The sequence below is a fragment of the Ambystoma mexicanum genome, chromosome 6p (assembly GCF_040938575.1).
Source record: "Ambystoma mexicanum isolate Mex_15411 chromosome 6p, UKY_AmexF1_1, whole genome shotgun sequence".
NCBI classification, from domain to species: Eukaryota; Metazoa; Chordata; class Amphibia; order Caudata; family Ambystomatidae; genus Ambystoma; species Ambystoma mexicanum.
The window spans coordinates 879,835,555-879,862,260 of NC_090935.1; the positions used below are offsets into that span (position 1 = coordinate 879,835,555).

The 26,706-nt window shown below is 46.6% G+C and overlaps 1 protein-coding gene across 1 annotated transcript in view; it reads left to right on the forward strand.

Moving 5' to 3' along the window:
• Positions 1-26,706, forward strand: part of WDR36 (WD repeat domain 36) — an 804,166-nt gene that overhangs the window by 69,356 nt on the left and 708,104 nt on the right. The window lies entirely within an intron of this gene.

The following is a 26,706-nucleotide window of genomic DNA, read 5'->3' on the forward strand; positions in this document are numbered from 1 at the left end:
AATCAGCACAAGCTAGTAGATACTCTTTAGAGATGCTGTTTACATACTCCCTACACCCTGAGGAGACTTCACTAACTAGGACAGTAATGGCATTTATATATCACTAGTACACTTTGTAGATTGAGGTTGGTAGAAAGGAAAGGTTAAGGGAAGGAAAGAGGTTAAACAGGTTCTCCGAGCATGTGATCCCTTAATTCTTCAATGAAGTCTAGACAAAAACCTTTCCCAACAATAATACTTTAAAACCAAGTTCTCACCTGTGAGGGACAGTAAATATCAAAGTCTAATGGACTAGAAGAGTTTTCAGGGAGCCACAACAGCCAAAGTCAATTGGAGCACAGTCGACCGTGCTGAGGCACTTCTTAGATAACAAATTCTTGCACGAAGTTAGTTTCTTGAAGAAAAATCACTGTAGGATCACAAGCTGTTAAACTTGTGAAGGGTAGAGCTGAAATCAACTCTAGCAAAGTGGATACTGCAAGTCTCAACTGAGAAGAGCAAAGCTAAAGACACTGAGGTCACTACCCCAAGTCAGAACACCACCTTTGTTTTGAAGAGTGGTCCAGCTGGCTTCTGTCTGGTTGCAGTGATGCAGATCCTGGGTTCCTGGGCCTCAGTCGTGGGGACAAGAGGGAGGACGTCTGGAGGACTCCTGCGGCAGCAATTGAGGTTGGCGGCAGCTACGGGCTCTTTTGAGATCAGCGGCACTTCGCGGCGGATCATGGTCACCGGTTGGGCTTCCTTCACTCCTTGAGCCGTGCACTCTGGTGAGGGGACTCAAACTCTTGTCCTGCTTCTGGAGGATCCTGGGGAGACTCCTGGAGCTTCTGGCCGGATTGCAGACGTTGCGCTCCACTATGCATTTCTCGACCCCTGGCACTCTGTTCCTGCAGCAGCAAAGTAGTACAGCCAATCGGGGAAGGTGGTCCAGTGGAGTTCGTCTTGGGGTTTGTTGGTTCCACTAACCCAAGGGAAGAAGTCGTCCCTTCCGGAGCTTCTCTTGTCGATCAGAAAAAGGAGTTTCAGCACTGCAGCAGGTCTTCACTGGGAAATTCAATGGTCCAGGAGGATGCAGCAAGCTTCGTTCACGGTTTCTTCGTCAGGTTGTTCTTCCCAGTGGTCGACTCTGCCTTCAGTCCCAAAACCCTCGCCTTTTAAGCAGGTTTCCCCCATTCATGCACAGCATAGCTGTCAATCAAACGGCAGGGTGGCTGTCCGGGGAGGACAGCCAGCCAGCCCAGGCATTCCTAAAGACAAAGGACAGGGGAGTTTCGGGAATCTTCCTCACTTCCTGCCCTTCCAGACACACTGGAGCCAGAGGCGGGTTTCAGTACTGAAGCCCGCCAAAGGCAAAACGAACCAAGGGCTCAAACCTGGCTTGGCGCGCAGAGTAAAACCCAAGAAAGACCTCACAACCAGAAAATGGCAAAAAAAGACGGGGCCATTTTGACAAAATGGCACCCATGGGTGCTATACTGCAGCTGAGGATTCAGCCTGCCGTAGAAAAGCACAATGGTAGGAAAATTAAACTATTGCCACCAGCCATTTAAAGTAGTGAGGGTAACATAAAAAATGTTAAATGAGTCGGTAGGAAAAGGGGCTAAGAAGAAACCCCCCATGGTTGTGTGTGCTGGACCTACAAAGAGAAAAGGTAAGTACAGTCAATTTCACTTTACTTTTCTTGGGAACAGTAGTTCACCCAAAAAAAGGTATTTAAACCTTATGAGAAATCTAAAGGATTTCTCTGTGACACTGCACTGAAGGTGCTGTGTGTCACCATACTAAAAGTAGATGCCTATGGAGTTCGTCAGACTCCCAAAACAATGGAAACACATAATCCAAATCTGGTCAAACACACGAGAGAGTGAGAAAAAGGGCCCACTCACTCTAGGATTAAAGTTTTAAGTCCTAAAGTCCAGCAAAAGTGCTGGGGGTCTCTAAGGTTGAAGGGAATTGGCACAGAAATGAGAATTCTCCCTAACACAAAGCTCCTCTGTATATTAAAGACTACTAAATGGGATGGAATACTTTTTGTGAGTTGAAAAACGTATAGCTCATTCAAAGCTGTCCTTGAAAGTAATCATATTTGTTTTTGTAAGCTGTAGAGGGCAGTGTACCGAAGAAACCTCCTAGGAAGGGGGCCATTTCTTTATAGGGAATGAAGGATTCAGCAGTTTAGTTTGTGTTTTTGCAAGAGTAAGGGTTTCACGAAAATGCATGATTTAGTTGAATTTGGGGATTGGAGACTGATTGCGATAAACATTGAACTCTAAAGTTGATCTGCAAGCAATATTTGTCGTTGTGACTGCACAAGATGCATGATTGTGCTCAGGTGTGATCTTCCATCACAGTATTTTGGGTACGGGGGGCAATGGGGTTCTTAAGAGTCTCAACTAGTAGTAGATCTGTTTGAGTGATCTTGGCTCCCTCTACAAGAGAAAGCCAATACAACAGGGCAGAGAAGCATTAATGTGAGTAAAGGAGTATCCGCAGAGTGGTACCTTAACATTTCTGGAACTTGTGACTGTTGCAGTTACATGCTATACACAGTACACCTACTAGTGGTAGATCCATATTAATGCAATGTATTTACTAGAACTGGAAATAATGGAAGACATTGGCAGACATCGACCTCTCCCCCTCACTCCCATAGCACATTATACTAGCATTCTCCGTTGCTAACTTATCTTAGACTTGCTTATCATCAGTTTTGACATCACAGTATTCATCTGCATATCACTGCCCCCATCAGGCATTCCCTTTTCCCTTATACATCCCTAGAATATCAGAGCTCTTCACACCCACCATCCGTATGTGTTCAAGATACCCCTTCTTCTGATAAGGACTCATTTTCTCGGTCCTGCATAATAAGGTATTGTTTATAGGGGCAGCAGGCATCTCGAGGCCTCGCACAGGGTTGAACCATTCTCCCGTACTCCATTTCCATTAAGTTACAATACAGGATATCCACTTTACAGGATATCCACTTTCCCCTCCATTAATGTGGGACACCCCGCCCTACCCCATACCATGGCCACCCTCCGCTTAGCCAGAAGCAGTAGTAGCCCAGACAACTTCCGCACTCGCCCGGCAATCTGTTTATTGTATCCCAGTAGCGCCACTTTGGGTCAGGAAACACCCTTTCACTTCTTTCATGATCCGCCTTAAGTTAATGTATGGGTTACTGATATAGATCACCATATCATCTGCATATAAAGAGACCACCGCACTGTGCCTGTACAGCCGTATCCCACGGTGTATGTGCCTGTCCCTGATCATTTACGCTAATGGTTCTATTGCTAAGGCGAATAGCAGGGGTGACGGTGGGCATCACTGCCTTGTGCCTCTCTCTCTAATCTCTAATTGAGATAAGCTGGCCGGTTAACCTAATCCACGCACTGGGTGAAATATACAGCAACAAAACCAAAGCTAAACATTCATTCCCCATCCCCATACTTTGCAACACCAAAAACACATGGGGCCCTTTTACTGAGTCAAACATTTTTTCTGCATCTAACAGCGCCGCCACCATGGAATCTTCGTGACAAACTGCGGATATCAAACCAAATCTATGCCGTAAACCATAGGAGGTGGACCGTCCAGGGTTTAATCTTGACTGGTCAGACCCCACATTTATGCATCAAGGGTGCCAGTCGCATCGCCAGTAGTTGAGCCAAGATTTTGTCATCTAAATTAATGAGGGAGATAGGACCGTATGAAGAGCATTCCTCCGCCCCCTTACCCGGTGTCAGCAGTACAGTGACCACTGCCACACTCATTGAGTCCGGTAACTGACTGTTTAGTATAGCTGGTCTATATACCTCCAGGAGATCTGGCACCAGTTTACAGGCAAAGCATTTATACAACTCTGCCTACAAGCCATCCGTCCCCGGTGCTTTCCCATGTGACGGCGACTTAATCGCCTGAAGAATCTCTGGTACTGTAACTGGCCGACCTAGCCACTCCCTCTCCTCATCCCCACACCTGTATAGTGCAGAGCGATCCAGAAATCCACTTATCTCAGACTGTGAAACCTGTGCTTGTGCAGAGTAAAGGCGTGTATAAAACACAATTCATGAAGAATATCCTTGTCTGCAAATTTTAATTCCCCCTGCGCATCTTTCATTGACAAAATATGTTCCCTGGGCATTCCAGCTTAAGCGGCTTGCGCAAGTATCCTGCCGGGGCGTTGACCTTTCCCATCCTTCTAACAGCGGCCTTCTCCCTTATAAACTTCTCTTCCCTTTGAGCTCCAGTAATAAATGTATCCAATTCCTCCCTAATCTCCTTCTGCACATTGGGATCTGACATGCACCCCTCAGCTTCTTGCAGTTCTCGGATACGTGCTTCACTACCTGGCAACTCTCTCCTAATCTGCTTCACTATCCCTGACTCTCTTGAAATACATTCCTCTCTAATCACCCATTTAAAAGTTTCCTACACCATTGAATAGGAAGTCTCGTTGTCCCCAAAGAATGCATCAGTCACCTGTGCCATATTAGTACGCAACACCTCAACACTTCGACTCTCACTCTTGAATACCCAAGCTGGGCATTCACCTTGGCGTCCTGGTATCCTGTTAAGTATTTCAATCAGGCGATACACCCTGGTCTCAGCCTAGTATGAAGCACGCAGCTGAAATGCTTATTTTATTATGTCTATAGGTTCAATATTATGAGTGATATACCACTCGTATCACACCCCTTCTGAAAATACCTCCGGTAACAATGTACCAGGAATCAGGCTGGTTGGTTAGAGGTAATATTTATTTATTTAAAATTGAAATCAAACATATACTTTAATAGGGAGCAGCAATCGCCAATGTCGTGACAATAATAGATAGGAAGGTATGTAAGGCAGTTAAATTCACTCTTTAGCAACACAAATATAAAACACAGAAATTAACACTTTTGGCTTGTTTGGAAGAATAGCAATTAAGTTAGGTTTTCCCTCTTCAATATTCCTCAACCCACAAATAAGCAATTCTAGTTGGATATAATGAAGCAGCAGGTATTCAGGAATAAAGAACAGTAAACAGAATTTGAATACAACCGTCCCTCCCCAAACAAGAGAGAACGGGTTTTCAATCTTACACTTTAAAATGACATTCGAAAATGGCTGTGTAAAACAATGGATGTGTGCAAAAATACTTAAATCAATACAAATTTCTATGGGAGCAACATTGACAAGATGCGAACAATCATGAGCTAAAGTTTGAGCAAAATTAACCACTTTGAATCTGAATGGAAGTTTGGAAATAATTTAAATTGAAAATCGCACGTGTAAAACTTTGCAGAAATGTGGATTCCTGTCTGAAATTAACTAAACTGTTTTTAAGAAAAATTGGTGAAATATATTGATTATTAGGTTGGGGTGTAGCTACGGGTCTTGGGTATAATCCAGAGTTGAAATTAAGTGTCTAGCTATTTGAGTGAGTTTTGCAATGTTGAATGAGAGGCGTTTTTGAAAAATAAGGCACGAAAAAGAAGACCGAAATCAATTTTTACAAGGATAGTTATGCTCTAGACTAGGGCATTCAGGCTAGGTTACCAGATTGAAACACAGTAAGCTCTAGAGTTGATCCACGGAACCAACCCCAGCACCTCTGTGCCCGCCCTGGCGGACCCAATCCAATTACCCGAAGGAGGATTGAGGATTGAGGGTTTAGGATTTCACAAGACAAATTATTTAAAGAATTTAGCACTAGCACAAGGAATCAAAGGCAAGGTTTCAAGAATGGTTGTGACAATATTACAAGTTCTTAAGGTAAGGATAGGATGGTTGAGATTGGGATGGAACAAAACAAGGCAAGGTATGCTATGATTTTCTATGCTTCCTATAAATACTTACAGTCCACTTTAATTTAGGATTTTGGACCATCAAGGGTTCTGGTCATCGTACGGATCGGGTCTAACCAACGACAGCAGGGCAAATCTGGCGGGATAGGGTCAGCTGGGCGGTTCTGGTCACCTGGACGACACTGGACTGGCCCTTCTGGTTTACTGGGGACTGGAGATCAGTGGGATGGTGAGTTTGCAGGCATGCATCCAGTAGTAGTAAGCCACACTGGATCAAGATGCTTCCCTTGGGTTTTGGGGATTTTTTTAGAATTTGAGGCCTAGCTGAGTTCAGCAATGCTTAGGCCTTGGCTTTGTAAGGAAAATCAGGAATCTGGAACAAGACGCCACGCAGAAAATCAGGAAGAAGTCAGGTATCGGTGTGTCCTTGTGTTGTCAGGTTCCCTTATTTATCATGTCAAATGACATCACTAAAGTAAATGGCAGGGCCAGGCTTAGCTCCTAGAACCCAAATCTAATTTTCCTACAAATACATATTTATGCATTCATGACCTCTAAGAAAATCATATACCCAGGTTACATATTTTGTGGGTCACATTTCAATCCAAATCCCAAGTCTGTGGGACCTGCTTTTGACTTTCTGCTACATTTTGGCAATTGTAACCATGAAAGATTTGACCTAAGATTTCCCAATTTTGTACATAGATGCGCAATTACCCGTGGAATATGTGTACACAATGTTATGTTTGCAACATTAATACTTTTCGAGCAATCGGTCATTCTTTATAACTTCTGTTCCTTATCCAGTACTGAGTCCTACCAAGTCTTCAAATGAATAGCATAACATTAGATTTAAAACTGCCAACTTTCAGATTTTTCCTCATTCTTGTGGCAAAGTTAAATGTCTTTAAAGTTCAGTTTCAAATAGTCTTTTTAAAACCAAATGTCACTTGTCAGTTTTTTGTTCTTTTTCCCAAGTGTAAGCAAATGTCAATTCCTTTGAAGCAGAGTGAGGGGCCTCTCCCTTGACTGAAGTTTCCTGCCCCTCCCACTTGAAAGGTGAGAGTCTTAGCCTGCTATTGTCTTAGCCTGGGGCAAAGACGAATGTCTGATGCAGACTTGGAAACCCCCATTGTCCTGGGTATTCAAAGCCTCCAAGCTAGCAATTGCCCTTTCCTGTGCCAGCAGTTTGAGGTGTCACCCTTTCTCAGGGCTAGCACTGGAAAAGCAGGTTTTTTTCTTATATATAGTTTACCAACTTATCCTGGGTTTAGCTTTTATTTTCTCATTTAAAATCTTGGCTGGAACCTAGGAATCAAAACAGTTTATAGGAGTACTTTTACCAGCAATAAATATTCTTATATTTCTAAATGAGCATGCCTTTACACAACAGGCGATTTTGCTCTTCATTCAGGAAAAAGCACATTTAACTTATTTCTTTAAATTCGGTTTTCATTTGCAGCAAATATACACTTGGTACAGCTCTAGTTCCTTCCTTCCTTGAGTGCTGGAGTTGTTTGCAGCATGGATACAGGTATCATGCATCTGTTTATAGTCTTTCTCTGGACAGCTGATTCTTGATACTTGTTGCAAAGAAATAGCCGCTTTTCCCGTGGAAAATGAAAACTCAGTCCCTGGTTTGCTTTTCCAAAGATACTTTTGATAGGGGCTGTCATTCAATGAGGCCCGGTCCTCCGAGACTCAAGAATGATCCTGGCACTGCATGGCCTTTTTGATCATAGTGGTTTAGGAGGAATTGATGAATTTAGCGCCAAACAGCACTTTGAAGGTTGAAAAGATGACATTTTAAAGAAGCATTTTGAGTTTACAGAAAAGTAATGCTGCTTCTTTCCTTTGCTCCATGTAAAATGTTGCAGAGCACACTGGCATACTCCTGCAGTGAGTACTCTGTTTCACCCAACCGAAATGTGTTTTGGCAGGGCGGTGCAGCCATTTTCTGGTTGTTAAAAAACGCAGTTTAAAGATTTTGGCACGCACAGGAGTTGGCGCAGCCCTTTTGTGCGGTTTCTTGCCCCAATGCAGCAATTGATATAGCTTAGCACAACTGAGTGTGTCAAAATATCCCACAATCCCTGGGGTCAACACCACTGGTGCATGGTCGGACAGTGTACGTGCTAAAATGGAAGCCTCAGTCACCCAACCTGCCACCCTCTGTCATCAGAAAGTAGTCCAGTCGCAACGCTGACTGATGGACAATGGAGGTCAACCTTTAGCCCCTCTCCCCTTCATGCCTGAGATCCTGCAGTGCGTGAGTTGATTCTTAAGTGTTGTCTGGGATCCTGCCATTATGTCTTGTTCTGTGTCCAGCACTGTTCTGGGTCCAACCCTGCATTAAAGTCACCAGCCCATATAACCACCCTGTTTGCATTGCTGTTGAGTTGCCACTTTATCCACGCCAATGTCTCCACCGTATCATGGTTGGGGCCATAATAATCAACCAGGGTAATTGCCTGACCATACAGATCTCCCATCACAAATAGTGCCTGTGCTTCCTCATCTCGGACCACCCTCGCCAATTGAAACCCCACTGAGCTTTCTATCCGTATACCAACCCCCTATGAGTAGGAGGAATAAGAAGAGAAATACCTGTGACAGCCCCAGCCTTTATCGCTCTCGTGTCTCACTCAATGCCGTTGGATGCATCTCCTGTAGGAACGCTATGTCAATCTGATGCCGTTTCATCTATAGTAATACTTTGCGAGATTTAGATGGACAGTTCAGTCCCCCAACGTTCCATGTCATGTTCCTGAGTACTGGAAATGGGGGTAGAGCACTAGAATATACAGATCACTGTGTTGATCCCGATGGTTGGGAGTGGGTCCTGCTTCCAGTGAGAGGTTCTTGGGAGACTGCTCTTCCGTCTCTGTGAGTAATGAATGGGTTTTCACCTGGGCGCTGGAATACTAGTAATATTGATTGTGACTTGACTTAAATTGTCAAGCAATAAATGAGGAGTCTTGTCACTTGTTTCTAGGGTATAAGAGTGATTTATTACACAGTTAAAGCCGACACACGTTTCGACCCGACATGGGTCTTTTTCACGGCTCCGGTGAGTTTACATAGTGTGCAAAAGTATTCATAATGGTTTGTGAACATTTGAGTAGTGAAAAATCAAGGAGAATAGTCCTGTGTTGCTTTTGGTTGTCTTGCGACCTATTGGTGCACAGATGAGATGTGGTGATGGTGACAAGAAACCGCATGACATAAGGAATGAACATATTGCATGAGTGCCATGGTGATAGTTGTGAATGAACAAGAATTTGAACAATGCATTATGAGTAAGGTAATATACATTTGAGAGTTTGTTACATTGTTGAAAACATATTAAAGGCCATGTGAAATTGGTAAGCGGCACCAAGGAAGAAGAGGAGAAAAGAGAGGGAGATAGTTTGCGTTAGTTGTTGCGGGTTTGGATACCGTGGCATATGTGGGATAGGAAAGAAGTTAGCTGATTAATATGGTTTCTTACCGTGTGTGTTATGCGTGGTAGTGTTGTGGGTATGAGCTCTTGAGGAAGGGCTCTTGTTGAGTAACCTGTGGGGTAAACATCACTGTAATGCGGTAAGGTACCATTGTGGTCAAATATTGTGGTAGAGGAGGTGGTCTCTGATAAGTGTTTCATGGTGTGCTGCCTCTGGGGGGGGGGATGCTAGGCGGGCCTGGCAAGGTGCCATGTATAGTGGCTGGGTGCCCGGGTTGAGCACTCGGTGCTTGCGAGTTTAGAGTCTTGCGATTGGTATGGTGAGTGAATGTGTTAGTCTTATAGTGTGGTGCCATGGGTGCGTAGAGTCATGTATTTTTTGTGGAATGGCACTGGGTAAAGTGAGGGTCTCTGGTATGGGGAGGAGTATGTTTCTGCCAATACTACGCATGCATTGCGTGTGGTATAAGTAGTGTCAGAAGTAAGGGAGGACACTATTGAGTGTATTGCGTAGCTCGGCACAGCATGCTGGACAGTGTATGAAAAGTGTAGTGAGCACAGGTTGCGATCTAGGGGTGTTAGCTGTTGAAAACAGGAGCGGGTGGTGCCACTGAATTGGGCAAAGCATGCAGTAAAAATAGTTAGAAATAGGTATAGGTCTTTAAATGTAAGCACCAGCCTGCCTAGTGGGCTAAAGTACAGGTGCATCTGGTTATGTGTCATGGTGGAACAGGGCTAGTTGGTACTAAGCATGGCCGGAGGGAGCCTGGCCAAAGCAACCTAGTCAAAAACATGCACAAAGTAAAAGTCATGGTGCCTGCTCCATGTTGGAGACTAGGGCTGGGAATTTGAGAGTTTAAAAACATGAGGTGTAGTATGGACTAATGCGGGCGCAAAGGACTTACCTGGCAGGCCTAGGGTGCCTCAGCACAAAGATGAGCAGTCGCGGTGATCTTTAAATGCCGGCGGCCATCTTTGTTTGGGGTTTAAGTAACCGTGTGTACTAATGTGTAACACGCTAGTCGTTTGAGTGATGTTTGTTGGGGAGAACAAAAAAAGTAGTCTATGACTTGCACAAAGTAAAAGTTGTGCATCAGTCCACTAGCACAAGTAACACTCTGAACCAATCAGATGTGTGCTTCTTCATAGCTAATCGAACAGAACCACACAGTTACGCAAACCCCAAACAAAGATGGTGGCCGGCATCGAAGGATCGCTGTGACCGGTCATCTTTGTGCTGCCAGTGCTATGCAATGCATGCGTAGTATTGGCAGCAACATACTCATCCCCATACCAGAGACCCTCACTTTACCCAGTGCTATTCCACGAACCATACATGACTCTATGCACGCATGGCGCCACACTATGAAACTAACACATTCACTCACCATGCCAATCGCAGGACGCTCGCAGGCACTGAGTGCTCAACCCGGGCACACAGCCTCTACCCATGGTACCTAGCCAGGCCCGGCTAACCCCTCCTCCCCCTCCCCCCAACCCCCATCCCCCACAAGCAGCACACCATGAAACACTTATCGGAGACCACCTGCTCCACCCTAATTTTTTACCACTATGGTACCCGAGCGCATTATACCACAACAACATTACCACATATAACACACACAGTAAGGGACCCTATTAATCAGCTAACTACTTTCTTAGGCCACACATGGCCCGGTACCCAAACCCCCAACAACTACCACAAACTATCTCCCTCTCTTTTCTCCTCTTCTTCCTTGGAGGCATATACCAATTTGATATGGCCGTTTATAGGTTTTCAACAATGTTACTTAAAATCTCAAATGTATATTACCTTATTCATAATGCATTGTTCAAATTCTTGTTCACTCACAACTTTCACCACGACACTCGTGCAATATGTTAAATCCTTATGTCATGTGGTTTCTTGTCACAATCAAAAGCAACACTGTATAACACGGGACTATTCTCCTTGGTTTTTCACTATTCAAATGTTCACAAACCATTATGAATACTTTTGCACATTATGTGAACTCACCACAGCCTTGAAAAAGACCTCTGTTGGGTCGAAACACATGTCAGCTTTGTGTGTAATAAGTCACTGTTATACCCTAGAAACAAGTGACAAGACTCCTCATTTATTACTTGACAATTTAAGTCAAGTCATAACCAATATTACCAGAATTCTAGTGCCCAGGTGAACATGGTTTTTACCAAAAACCCACATATTCGTGATTGCCTTACCCATAGTCTGCTATACCACTCACCTTAGTCGCCAAGTGTTCTTGCAGCTTGCTCATTTCCCAGTATTTCCATTGCTCATAACGTGAAACCAATGATCGAGGGCGATCCCCTGAACCACCATCCCTTCCAATTAATACCCTGAAACCCACAGCCCTCGTCCTCCAACGGCAACTCCATCAGGCCAGTTGGCCCTTTCCTACCCAAAGTCGGTGCGTCATATGCTTTCGCAAGGGGGGCGCTCCTGAACCCAAAAACCACAACAATGTGCTCTCGGCACCCCTGCAGCCACCACTTTGGGCATCTTAAAACCATCATCTTGCATCAGCTCGCACTCCTGTTGCACGGGGAGGCACCCACCATGTTAATTGTTTCCCTTGCATCTCGGGGACCCTCTGCAACGACTCAAGGAAGGTGCTGGCTTCATCTGGGGTTGGAAAGAACAGTGCTCACCCTTCATGCTCCACTCTAAAGTTTAGCTGGAAAGAGCATGCCTATTTCATACCCTTTTCCCTGTCTTTTTAATGTCCAATATATGTCGGCCTGGATGCCTGCACCTTATCTGAAAAGTCTGGAAAGAGCCGGCTAAAGTCCCATTTGGACTCCCCGGCAATGTTCCTTTCTCCCAGGCTTTTTGTAAAGCAAGATCTCTATCCCAGTAATTCAGCATGCATGCTATGATTGGGGTTGCCGGTGCCCCAGGAATCTGATTTCTCTGGCTGGGAATTCGATGCGCTGCTCCACAATGAAGACCGCTGAGAAGTGCTTGTCACAATTAGCCAGAGTGAGAGGAAGAAAGAGGGCGTAGGAGTCCAATGGGAAGGATCTGTCTTTCTGGTGTTGGGAAGGGGGCAGCACCGTCCCACTTCCCCATAAGCGCTTTAGAGTGAGGCTAGATGCATTCAAAACACTTACGATGGGCCAAGGGGGATGGTGAAAGGACCACCCCCAATATAATAAAATATAATCAATCCACATAGGGTAGCGCAGGTCGCGAGCAACATTGCTATTTTTGCATAGATGTTGTAGTTAAGAGACAAGGCCTGCACAGCAAATGCAGCAGTGCATGCATTAAGCCCAAACTGCAAGATGAGAGAAATCTGCTGCCATGCCCGGGCTCCCTTGAGGACAGCCCCTACCCCCAACCATCACTAAGCCTATTCATTGTTCTAACAGTGTTGCAAAGATGTGTTTTACTTGAGAGGAATGTGCCCTACAAGGCCGTGATCAGAGACCGGCGCCTGGTGTTCATGTTCTCACACTGGCCAAAGCATGACCCGGCCCATCTCCAGGCGACCACGAGTTATATCCCATATAACTGAATGAGCCCTGAGAGCCCAGAATTCCATGCCACCAGGTGCCCTCTGATCGCTAACCCTAAAAGTAACAAGTCCTGGTTGTTCAAAGAATACGGCCATTGTATGCTTTAGAAATAAAATAATTTGATTTGTATTGCGAGTTGCTGGGAGGGATAAATTATAGTTCAAAACGAGGCTGCAGACCTTGGAGCCGGAAGGGCGCGGAATGGAGTGAGTGAGTGAGATGTGTGTGTGGAGGTCAGAGTGCCGCAGATCTGCCTTTGAGTCAGCCCTAAAATCTGTCGGTGCACAGTATAATGACAAAGTAGCATTGTGATAGGAGTGTAGTTAATTTGTTCTTTGACCTTCGACGTGAGGAGGAGAAGAGGATCACCGCAGCGCCCACGTGATGAAAGACGGACTGGAACCAATGACCTGGCATCTCTTATGGAGAAGGCGGATCATGTGTCGGCACACATCAACCAGCCATGCAGGAAATGTTGCATCATAAGTGACAAGGTTTTTCTTTATAAAATTCTGCCTGTACTACTTTTCGGCAGAACGTTCTTGGCAGCAGCGTCCTTTGCTGTTGCGCTCATCTGTGTATGAGATTAAAACTTGTCCATCTTTGCAAGATCGACTTGGGCCTTTCTTCCCTAGCGGGTTGTATTCTCTCTGGTGTGAGCGTTCAGGGACTTGCCTTCACTGGCATTGAGGCAGAGATCATTGGAGGCACACAGGACTGGATGGCCGATAGGCAGTCAGAACTGATGGAGGAAGTAAGGAGAGAATCGGAGGGAAGTTTGAAGAAGAGTTGTGTTTGATGTGCATAACACTGGAAGTAAGGGGGGGTGGAAATTTGGTGTGCAAGCGGAGCAAGATAGATGTTAAAGAGCCAGGGAGAAAGGTTGGCACCCTGGGGAACACCACAGGTGGAGATGGAGGTGGGAGAGGAGATGGAACCCAGGATGACCTGTGAGGGACGGTCATTGAGGAAGGAGCCTGCTCCGAGATACCAAGGGTATTGTGGAGCCGAGTATGGAGTGGTTGACCGTATCAAATGCAGAGGAGAGATCAAGTAGAATGAGAACAGATGGAGCGTTAGAATCAAGAGATGCAAGCAGTTCTTCACAGGTGTTCAGGAGAGCAGTTCCCTGCCTCTGGATGCTCGGAATCCAGATTGATGGTCGTGTAGGCAACCAACAAGTTCGGTGTGCTGGGTCAGTTGGGGGAAGACCAGCTTCTCCAAGAAGGGGGTGATGGAGATGGTGCGGTAGTTAGCGGGACACAAAGGGTTGGCAGAAGGGTTTTTCTGGATGTGGCACACAAGATGGTGCTTGAGGGAAGAGGGGGGGGGAGACCCAGTAGCAAGGGTGATTGCAGAAATAAGCAAGTGCAGGGGCAAGAGAGCCAACATTGTCCTTTATAGTTCTGGAAGCACAGGAGTGGACCTGTTTGGAGGAGACCTTTATAGAGTGGACAACTCTAGTGACACTCATCTGATGTGATGGGAGAGGGAGGCAGAGTGGGGATGGGAGTTGGGGGAGGGGGATGGGGAAGTGGGAGAGGGAAGAGGAGGTGCTCGGGATGTCCTGAGTTTTTTTCAGTGAAGTGTGTGGCCAATGCATCAGCGGGCCTGAGAGGGAAGCGGTGAGTTGGAGACTGCAGAAGGATTGGTTAGTTCCCTGCAGATTTTAAAGAGTTTAGCCATGTTGTTGAGTGCACCAGAGACACATGCCTGGATGTGGGCCCTTTTCTTGGAGCAAATGGAGAGTCTGTATTGCCTTTGGAGAAGGCGACATGCCAGTTTGTCAGAGGGTGAACCCTAAGGTCTGCCACTTTCGCTCCTCCGCTCTGCACTTGCATTTCATGGCTGCACGTTCAGAATCGCACCAGGTGTTAGGCTTGGAGGCATGTTTCAGGCGGATCCTCATGACTGGAGCAAGAATTTTGAGAGTGTTTGTTTATTTTATTTATATCGCGCACCTGACCCGGAGGTAATTGGGCGCTAGAGGATGGTGATGGTTACATGGCATAGTATAGCATTCACAGAAAAAATTACAATGGTACATATATACATAATAGACATTGTGCATATTATACATAGGTCATGGCATTAGTATAGGATGGATGACGCATGCTAGTTGGACAGATCATCTCACGGTTAGTGGTAACAGGAACTGTATTTTTATGTTTTGTTGAGTATTCATGTGATAACATGGCTTCTGAATTTGTTAAAGGTTTCAATAGCCTGAATATTCTGAGAAAGAGTGTTCCAGAGCTGGGCGGCTAATACCGGGAAGCTGGAGCCTCCGGCTCTTTTTCGATTATATCTGGGCACTGCCAGACATGGTATGTTGGATGATCTAGTGATTTTTTTGATACCTTCCAAGTGAACTTGTCTGTGAGATAGGGGGGGGGGCTTGGTAGTTAAGCGCTTTGTGAGTTAGGCAGATAGTTTTTAGGACACTTTTGTCATGTATGGAGAGCCACCTGTAATGTTTTCTAGTTTCTGATATGTGCTCTCTTTTGGGAATATTCAGTGCTGCTCTGAGCGCGTTATTTTGCATAATCTGGAGTTTATTTAGGATGGTTTTGTTCGCTCCTAGATAAAGGCTGTTGCAATAATCAAGTTTAGATTGTATAAGCGCTCTCGCCAGCGTAAGGCAGCTGGTGGGGGATAGAAAAGGTCTACAGGCTCTGATCAGCTTGCCTGTGTAGGCTGTGGCCTATGAGGTCATGTTAATCTGCTTAGTTAGGTTGGACTGGGCATCGAAGTAGAAACCCAAAGTTTTTACATGTTTGGCAATGGGTATACTGTTCCCATCGATGAGGATATTTGTGTAATGATGACTTAGTTTGTGAAGGTTGTTGGATCATCCGACTAGGAGTAATTCTGTCTTATCATTCAGGCAGAGGCCATGTGTGGCCATCCAAGCCTGAATGATGATGATGATGACTTCGTTAATCCGCGCAACGTCTATGTCATAGGTTCCTGAGAGGGGTAGGAGTATCTGGGTGTCATCCGCATAGTTTGTGTAGGTGACACCCAGACGGTCCAGTTTGTCAAATAGTGGCTTTGTAAAAATGTTATATAAAGTGGGCGAGACGCAGGATCCTTCGCAGGTGATGGGGATGGGGTCAGCAGCTGCTGAGGGTGAGAAGACGCGCATAGCGAGGAAAGATTGGATCCAGGCGACTGCAGAACTGGAGAAATGGGCCGCTGAGGATAGGTGGTTGCAAAATATGGAGTGATCCACCAGATCGAAAGCCGCCGAGAGGTCGAGTAGAAGTAGGATGGCCATCTTTCCTTTGTCTTTTAATTCATCGATCTGGCTTTTAAGGTTGACACGTGCGGTTTCTGTTCCGTGCTGGGGTCTGAAGCCAGATTGACGGGTGCCGAGTAATTTGTGGGCTTCAAGGTAATCTTGTATTTGCAAGTAGGCTATTCTGTCCAAAATTTTCAGTAGAAAGGGGACTGTCGTAATTGGTCAGTTGTTAGTGGGTATGGCCGGATCAAGGGTCTGTTTTTTTTTTAATAGTGGTAGAACCCAGGACTGTTTAAGGTTACTAGGGACGGAGTTGTTAGTGAAGGAGAAGTTTACAAGTTTAGTAGTGAATGGGGCAAGGTCTCTAGCTGCATCTTTTATAATCTGGGCTGGGCAGCTATCGCCCTTACAGTTTGATGGTTTAAGAGACTCAATGATTTTGTGGACTTCGGGAATGGAGACTTTTTTTTAAATGTGAAACCTGAGTTAATGTGAGGGGGTAAGGGTAGGTGCTGGTGTGATGACTGTTAGTTGGGATCTTTTGTCAGCTATTTTAGTCTGTAGTCCTATAATTTTATTGGAGAGGGCATTTTGAATGCTTGTGCACCAGGCTTTATCCTTAGTGCATGTCTCTGGTGGTGGGTTGGGGTTCTCTAGTTCTCTTAGAATGTTGAATAATTCTTTAGTGCTGGAGCTGGCTTGGGCTATTCTTTTATTGTAGGTTTCTTTTTTAGCCTGGATTATCTTAAATTTGTAGGTGGCAGCGGTGATGGCAAGATTGGTTTTGTTTTCAGGCGTAGGGGATGATTTCCAACGTGATTCACATTTTCTTTTTTCAGTGCGAAGTGCTTTTAGCTCTGGAGTGAACCACGAGTTGAGATGGGCTTTGGGTTTGCTTTTTCGTAGTTTAAGTGGGGCAATAGCATCAATGGCTTTAGTCATGGTCTCATTGTAGATGTTAATTAGCGTGTTGGGATCATTAGTGTCTGGTAGGTCATTGAGTAAGGGGGCTACCAGGGGAACTAGCGCGTCTGCTGTAATGTTTCGTTTATTCCTTGTGTGGCAGGCGGGAGCAATAATGGGCTTTTTCTTTTCCAAATTGTCGATGTGCACTTCGAAAGTGATAAGGTGGTGGTCTGACCATACTACTGGAGTCGGATCTAGTAGGGTAGTGGTGCAATTGAGAACCGCAACCCAGTCAATTATCCTTCCTTTTTCGTGGGTGGGTTTGGTGCTAGTTTGAGTATAGCCTTGTTCTAGTAATGCGGAGGCTAGAGAGATGACGTGAGGGTCCCTAGTGTCCTTGTAACCAAGGTTGAAATCTCCTAAGATGATATTTTGCGTTGTAGGTTTGGTGGTGTCGGCTGCTAAGGCTATGATATCTTCTTCAAAGGACCCAGGGGGTCCTGGGGGCCTGTAAATGATGTGTAGTGTAATGGTGCTGTTAGGTGAAGTTTGGAACTTAACTGAGAGGAGTTTGCATGATGCCAGTGACATAGGGGTGGCTGGTCTTATATTGAGAGTGGTTTTAAAGATAATGGCTATTCCTCCTCGAGTCGTGGGTCTGTCTACGCGGAGAATGGAATAATTATCTGGGACGGCTAGGGCAATAGAAGGGCCTGCTGCCTCATGCAGCCAGGTTTCTGTCATTACAAGGAAGTCAAGGTTATTGTTCACAATAATATCGGCAATCTCAATAGCGTGTGCTACCAATAACCTGACATTCAGTAATGCTCCTTTAGTGGGCTGTATTTGTGTGACCTTCGCTGGTCAACTAGGGCTAGTGTCCCCTGGGTTGTTCAGAGGGGCTGTACACCTTTTCTTTTTGTGTCTGCGATTGTCAGTGCATTCAGGGTGATCTGAACGTATGGTTTTATGGGTGTAATCTACTGATGAGTGCCTGCTAGGTGGTAGTCTGCTGGTTAGTCTCTCGTTACGTTTAGAAATGTCAGGAGGGGAGGTGGTTGAGGCTATAGGCACAAGGGGCAGCTTACCATGTGTATTGCACATAGTGGAAGCTGGATGTACTTTGGTTGTGATCGATGTGGGAAAAGGGGGTTGTATGGGAAGGAATGGTGTGGGGCAGGGGATAGGGTGGTGACGAGGACATCTGTCTTCCTAACCCTTCATCAAACTTAATGTAATGACCTCTAGTGCAGGGGGTGACAGATGGTATAATGCAGAATGGGAACATGGTTAATGTTAGCAATGCCTGCATTCTGTAATGATAATAGGCGACTATAGAGTGATCTTACTGATAAAGGGTAATTTACGAGGCACAAGTGTACTACAGCCTATATTCAAGATTTAGCAGATGGGGCATAAACAACATACAGTAAACTGTTACCATTGATAAGTTAGGCGCTAGGCACAAGTATACCACTGGGTTGGACTAGGCTAGTATGCATAGAGTAGGTGCAGAAACGGCTGTGGCTTAATGAACATTAGTTTGGGCTGATTCAAAAGCATAAACAGGGCACACCTAGATTCAGGATTAGCAATGGGAGCCAGAAGGGCGCTAGTTCACAAGCATAGACAGAGCACACCTAGATTTAAAATTAGCACTGGGAGCCAGAGTAGCGCTAGATCATAAGCATAAACAGGGCACACCTAGATTCAAAATTAGCACTGGGAGCCAGAGTGGCGCTGGATCACAAGCATAAACAGGGCACACCTAGATTCAAAATTAGCACTGGGAGCCAGAGTGGCGCTAGATCACAAGCATAAATAGGGCACACCTAGATTCAGGATTAGCACTGGGGGCCAGAGTGGCGCTAGTTCATAGGCATAGCCAGGGCACACCTGGGTGTATTTTGGGCCAAATACAAATCAAGGCTAGGCTCGGCAGTCTGGCAGAATGCAAAGTGGGCTAGGGTGTGTTAATTAAGCATAATACAAGTATTAGATGTACAAGTTACTATTCCGAGCTAGGGCACAGAGCTAATGCTGGATGTCAATCGGGCAGAGAGCAAGGCAAAAGCTACACCTCTATATTCAGGCAGTATATAATGCAAGGCCAGCGGCGTATTAGTCAGGCAGGATGCAAGTTGAGGCTGGAGCCTGGAGGGTCAGGCAGAACGCATAGCAAGGATAAGGTGCGACATTCGTGCGTATGGCAGTTTGACTGAGTAGTACATAAGCAGATGAATAGCACTGTGTACATATATATGTTGGTGAAGGTCAGCAGTCCTTCAAAGTGAACGAGTGGTACAGAGGGGTACCTATCATGGTAGGCGTGGGGCTCAGTGTTAATTGCGCGTGATTCGTGAGGTAGGGACAAATGGGAAGCTTACTCCACGTGGCAGACAATCAATACAGGAGCATACAATCAAATGAGGGGTGGCGTGCAGCACAAAAGATAATTTGTGACATGTATTGTGAGGAACAGTAAAGAACAATGTTTAGACAATAGTGTGGGCGGGTGCTCATAGAGGGCCACTTTAGAATGTCGTTACTAAAGTCATAAGGGCGATGTGGCAGTAGCTTTTGGGCAGTTAGTGCAAGCAATGTCTCACCGTCAAAGTAGGGGACCAGGCAGGAGGCAAGGCTTAGAGACCTGGCGCAGCCGCAGCTCGGTCAGCTCAGTCAGGATCTGAGCCTTTTCTGCCAGCCTTCTCTCGCAGGCCGGCTCACGCCTCCCGGCGACCCGATTGGCCACTTGGTGGGCTGGTGAGCCAATCAGGGTGCTCACATGCAGCAGCAGAGGGGTGAGGAGGTAGAGGCCTTTGCGTCGGCCATCTTGGAAGGGGTATGAAGCCTCGTGGCTTCCAATGGTGCCAAATGGTGGTTGGATGTTGTAAAGGGGCTCAGCTCCTTTATTGCACCAAGAGACTGGGTGAGTCCTTGTAGGCCTCCCAGTTGCGGCAGAAAAAAAATATTAATGACGATTTCGGCAATTTTTTGCGCATTCGCCGGGGGTTGCGGCCGTGAGCAGTAAGCCCTCTCTTCCCAGGGCATCTCGGGATGGTGAGGAGGTGGAGGGTTGCTAAGAGCTTGAATCAGAGGTAGAGTCTGCAGTGGGGGGGGGGTGAAGGTAGACGCAAAGGCAGCTGCTGACACTCGTTATATTGGACGGATATCCGTGAACAAGGTTGGCAGAGCTGGGGAGGTGCGGTCAGACGGCAGAGAGGACCCAGGTAAGCGGAGAGGATGGAGTGGTCTGACCAAGAAAGTGGAGTGCTCACTGGGGCAGAGAGCAAAAGATCAATGTAGATGAAGGCATGGAGTGTCCAGCTGGTTGGGTAGGACCAGAGGGGAGAATAGAGGGAGAGTGAGGTGCAGAGGTCACGGAAGAGAGTGGTTGCTGTGATTTAGGAGTCGAGGTGGATGATTAAGTCACCCAGGAAAAGTAGTTTAGAGGTGCATGTGAGGAGAGAAGAGGAGAAATCCGCCCATTCACAGCGGAACAGGGTAGTAGAGCCTGGTGGCCTCTAGATGGTGGCAATGGTCAGGGAGGAAGTGGGGGAGATGAACAGCTTGCAAACCAGGTATTCGAAGGAGAAATATGGCTGGGTGGGTATGGTTGAAGAAAGGACCCTCTCGGGGAAGATCAGGATCACCCCACCACCAGCACAGTTAGGGCGAGGCTTGGAGATTATCTTATAGCCATCCGGGAGAAGGGAGTCAAAAGCAGTGACTGAGCTGGCATTAAGCCACTTCTCTGAGGCCAAGGTCTTCAAAGAGGAGGCAGATGTCGGCAGAGTGTTTGGTAGCAGAGCGAGCATTAAGCGTGGCTAGATGCAAGAGGTCACTATTTTTTTTTAAGGTTTTCCAGTGAGGGGGTATAGAGTTGTGGTACACCAGTCGGAGGAGGGGGGACTGAGATGAAGGCGGAATAGCAGGTGTGGGAAGGAAGTTGACGAGGAACGGCAAGCGCCGGTCAAGGAGGGGGAGGATGTTGGGTTGAGGACCCTGAGCCATGATAGTGCCATAATACACCTGGATGATGAGAAGCCAGCCAAGAGTACTTCCCATCTAGTGCCACCATTAATGGGTGAAGATGTGAGAGGAGAGAGTAGAGATAAGATGAGTCCATAGGTCTGGAGAGGGGACAGAAAAGAGAATATCGGTGACATATCAGTCTGGAAGTTGCGCTGACGTAGGTGTCTGCAATGGGTAGACTGGGGTTGGTGGTTAAGATGTCTTTTTTTTTTAAAACTTATTTTCTTCCAGACTTCGTCAAAGAAGGATGATAGATGATAGTATAGCAGTTAGAGTAGATACGGGAGATGGTTAGTGCCATACTGGTGGCCTAGAGATGAGGAAAGAAGCTAGAGGGGCTGCACAGCACAAACTCACAAGGCGCCCTAGTAGTCAAAAGCGAGGGAACAGATGCAATAGAGTGCAAAGAATGAGGTGTACGGTTGTAGAAAAACACACCAGGAATCACATTTTTACCAAAAGTACAGAAATTCAGTGCACAATAGGGGTGAAGAGTTGTTAAAAACACCCCAGGATTAAAATTTTATCAAACGCACAGAAATGCATTAAGGAGAACGGATATAGTAGGACATGGGAAAAGAGAGTGGGATAGGCACACCAAGATTCCACAGTTGTTAGTCAGTAAGAGGGCATAGCAAAGTTCAAGGCATCACTCACAGATGCTCTTGGTGGGAGAAAGCTCCAGAGGCAAATTTTGTGGGCTGGCTGCAGCACAGACAGGCATTTGAGGGGGCTGGCTTCCGCTTGCCGGTGCCTAGGATTGGCTTTTGATTGCAAAGGCTGCCCAAACAAAGAGCCAGCTGGCTAGCAAGTGGGTGGACTCCTCTACATGAGGATGTGGCAGTCATTTTTGGAAAAATTCTTACAAATTATATTCAATTAGCTAAGTGCCTTCTTCCAAAGGTTAGGTTATACACCTTTGTAAAGCATGCCCCGCATTTGTGCATCAAGATTGGATGATAGAAGCTCTTCAGGCTAAATATAGCGAGCGTTCCACACTTGCAGCACGATTTTCATATTTTTCGAAATTCCGTATTATAAAAGCCCATCAGGTGTTACCTACAATCTGGCAATGGAGTTGCTGCTCCTGCAGCGTTAGAAAATGATTTGGAGATGTTGCTGCCCACGAGGCTTCTATCCTGCCTTCAGGAGATGAAAAGATTACATTGAAAAAACATAAAACAAAATATAGGGGAGTAAGGGGATATAGGGAATAGGAAGGGGTTTGGATAGGGATAAAATGGGAAGGGGGCTTGTGGGGGAACCCCCAAATATATAAAAAATATTCTAACAGTTATTTTTCCAATGTAATTGCTTTGTAAACAACAAACACCTGGCTGCAAAAGAACATGGAACCATGCGTGTGTTGGGAAATCCTTTCGGGTAAGGACAGCTTTCTTCAAGGCAGTCTTTAATATCCTCGTCAATGCACGTAGCCGCCAAGTCTGTCAGTATATTGCCAGCTCTGTGCACAAATCTGTTCTGTGCATCTTTGTAACCCATATAAGAGGATTTGCCTCTTAAATGTGTGCCAGAGTTGATTAAAGATTCCAAATAGAGTATTTAAAGTCATTTTCATCTGATCATTGCTGTTACAAATTGTATCATCTGAATCTGAGGCCGTATGTGTGGGCTTTGTGAAACCGCTTGTTGCAAATGGAAGAGAGGAGGATCTAATGCTGTGTGTGCTGATGAGTCTCTGGAATGTTTTGCTTTTCTGTCATGAAAATAAGACAACCTTGTTGAGGTGGATTTTGGCAGAGACGGCTGAATATTTAGGACGTGACCCAATGGCTGGAATAGCAGAAACATGAGTGTTCTATACTGATGAGTGAACACTTCTGCTACAGATTGTAAGGTCCTCTCAAGATCACACCTCTGTTTTAACTTTTGTAATATACTGTAGGTAAGGAGTGGCCCGAGTAGCGGGCCCCTAAATCCATCTAGTGTGTTCAAGCCACCTGAGTGTGTCGATTCCAGCTGAACTAGTTGCCTTTGCATTGATTTTTATAACTGCGTATAGTTCTACAATGTTTCCCTTTTGAGGCTACCTGTTGTGTACATAGTTCTTTAGGTAAGTTTGTGTAGTTTACAGTAGCCTTGATTTTTTTACCTGCTTTTGTTTTGTCCTAATAAATATACTTTTATACATCTGTGTTGACCGCTAATACAAGTCTTTGTGTTTGTTAATTAAACCTTCACACCAAAGCCCTTGATCTTAAAAGTCTAAGCCTTATTGCTCAGCCTATGCTATCCAGAGAGAGGTTGGCCGGAGCTTGCGACCAAGGTCGCCGCTTACTCTTGAGCTCCGCGAGTCACCTGCTGACAGCAGGAGGTCGACCAGTGCACCCGCCTCGTATGCCACAAATCTTTGCAGCGGGATGCAAACCGGAACCCTTTGTGAGCCGGCTGAGCAAAGGAGAACTGTGGGGTAGGCCGCAGCGCGGTCTCTGAGCGCAAAGAACTGCTGCAAGCACCCGGAGGCGAGAAGGGAGGAGCGCCGACACCACAAGTCTGGGAGGGATATCCCCTGGAGTGCTGCCAATCGCTGGGGGGAGCCCTACTCTGGTGAGCCACCGGAGCGCATCATGCTCTGCAGCCGGGGCGGACCACCCGAAAACGGCGGAGTAGGACAGCAAGCCACCGGACTGGTGGTGCGCTCGGAAAGGAGCTGACAGCCCGGGGCACATACCACTGCAACTTTATAAGTGTGCCTGGTGTTCCCCTGCTTCCCGGGCCGGTCTGGGAGTCAGGAGCTGGGGTGCTCAGTGGGGGCCCCATTGCTGAGGAACAAGCGGCACCATTGTCTGAAGGAGGACAACCCCTTGGATTTTATGGACCCCCTCTACACCGGTGGGCACCACTGGTGACAGGAGAGGCGCCTCCCTGCCGTCCCAATTCCCATTGCTGGCAAGCAACTTGGATACTGGCGCGGAGGGGCACATCCTGTACCTCCACAGGGGGTGCAGAGCTGGACTACTTGAAGCACCTGAAGGTACGGTTGTGATGTTTGGGGGGGGAGGGAACAAGTGAAGGCCCCCTTGGCTGTAGCACTGCATGGCGAAGGAAAATAAGTGGCAATCCTGCTTGCCATTCTCGCAGAAGAAGGGCCTGAGTAGTAAGGGAGAGAGGATGTGGTCACCCAGAGACGCCCCGGATATACTGGGTCGGACTGGCCCGCAGCCTCCTGAGAGAGCATCCCTGCGTCAGAACCCAGCCTGGAGAAGAGTGGGTTCCTGGAGGACACTAGGGGAGAAGTGACACATGCGTTCCGTACGCTGCAAAGAGAGGTTAAGGCCATCAAGGAGAAGAATGAAGATTTGGAGGCGAGATCCTGCAGGAATAACATCCGGGTGGTGGTTATTCCGGAATCAGTCCCACAGGGGGGGGGGGGGGGGGGGGGGTGTGGGGGTGTGTGTGTGTGTGTGTGTGTGTGTGTGTGTGTGTGTGTGTCCTCCCATCCAAGGATATGCATGGCTGAGGTACTACTGGTGGGGACATGCAGTGTGTGAGTTGGGAATTGACCGCCCCGGCAGACTGAACAGTTATGTGCACTGCTGGACAAATTTTAATATGGGCAGGCACTGTCGGCAGGTTTTATATGCTGACCCATCTAACGAATCGGTCCAGAGGCTGAATTCTTTTTTTTTTTGATACAAAAGCTTCTCCCTAGAGGCAGGTGGGGTCCGGCGCCCCCAGAGTTGTTGCCGATGTCTGCTTATCAAAGTGGATTGGGGAGGGGGGAGGAATATTTCAGTGCTAGTTGGGAAAAGACAGTGTAGGCGGGAGGGGCGTAATAGGGGGACAGTTGGGATTTGGGGGGCAGAGGGAGGGGCGGGAGGAGGGGAGTGTTGGGGGTTACATTTGAAAAATGATTCATGTCTCTTGGGGGCAAGCCATTGTTAGGCAAAGTTTGAATGCAGTACCCTCTGGGAACACTACAAACAACTATGACTACAAGTGTAGGCAACCCAACCTTTGGTATATAAGCTTGAACTACACAGTTTTGTTAGCGTGTTGAGCAGCCAGGCTTATCTCAAGAGGGCAAATGTGAGCTGTAGTGGAGTTACACAAAGATTCACAGTTACAAGTATTCAAATAAACTCTTACACGCAAGGTTTCTTGCATAAACAATGTATTTATCAGTCAGTTATAAAGCCTTCTTTAGAAGGGAACAATACAATAGTTACACAAATATACTTCAATACTGTACACTGAGTTTCTGGATCAGACAAGGCCCTTTTGGGGATGGCCCACAGACAAAACCTACACCACAGGTGACTTCAGTAACAAGGGTGCTGGGGACATTAATACCTTACTGTTGGCATACAGAATACTCTCAATAGTTTGCAAAAGGCAAAAGTTATTAGAACACAAGAAATTACAAATATTCTTAAGCAAGGCAAATACTTTCAGATAACGAGAGAAGTCATTCAATTCAATAGGCTAAGACAAAGTCAATGGGCAAATGTCTTTGTACAGGATGCAACACTTCAGGTAAGTAAATGGAAAAGTCTTTGCACAAGTTCTTAGGAGTCTTTGATAAAAAGAAGAATCAAATGTAGGGCCACAAGCTGATTAGACTTGTCAGTTGTGGAAGTTACAAGCACTTCCACAGTAAGAGGTAAGTTTTCTTAGGCTAGTTTTACAGTACCTTAGTAAAGAAGAAAAAGATTCAGCTGAAGTCTTCTGTTCCTGTACAGCTCTGCAGATCTCACTGTTCCTGTGCCTCAGTCGTGGGGAGAAGAGGGAGGACGTCGGGACTCCTGCACTGTATTGGCAATGTCCAAGCTGGCAACCGGTAAACTTTACTTTCAGTGGCTGTTTCGCGTTTCAGCTCCTTGCGGTACAGCAAATGGCAATAAGCGCTGTTCCTGGCTGTCAAGGTGGACTTTCCTCACATCGGAGGTCCCGTACTCAACTGAGGGGGGGGGGGTCAGGCTTGGTCATTCTTGCTTCGTGGGAGTTGGAGGATCTTCCAAAAGGTTTAGGCCAACTTACAAGCAACGTACACAATCTGGTGTCCCTCTCCCTGGCTCTACGGTTTCCTGCAGCACTCTTGAGAAAATGCAACCAGCTCCGAGATGGGTGTCCAGGTGGCTTACTTGGGAGTTGATTGGTCCCAAGAACTAAGGGTCATTGCAGGGCTTCTCTGTCGATGCGAACTTGGCAATTCGGACCTGCAGCAGGGCTTCACCGGGCAAACCAACGGTTCAGGAGTTGCAGCAGCCGTCCTCTTCAAGCTCTTCGGTTCCTTCGTCCAGTGGTCGACTGTGCCTTCCAAGCCAAGAGACTCTCCTTTTGTTCAGTTCTCTCCCATTCATTCCAACCTAGCTGCCACTCACCCAGAAGGGTGGCTGTCGTTGCCGGACAGTTGCCAGCCAATCGTCAGAGTGCATTTTGGTCTCCTAGGAGACTAAGCACAGGAAGTTTCGGGCACCTCCCTCACTTCCTGCCTACCCCAGACACTCTGGTGTCAGAGGCGGGTTTCACTCCTGAAGCCCGGCAAAGGCGAATGAACAAAGAGACCAAACCTGGTTTGGTGGGCAAAGAAAAACTCGAGGGACCTTTCCACAAAGAAATGGTGAAAAAGAAGACCGGAGACCATTTTAACAAAGGGGGCTACGCGCCATTTTGAAAACTATGGCTCCCACGATTTAACGTAATTGGAGCTGCGAACAGTTCGCGGTCAGGGTAAATCATGGTAGTTCATTGCAAAAACACTGCCACCAGCCATT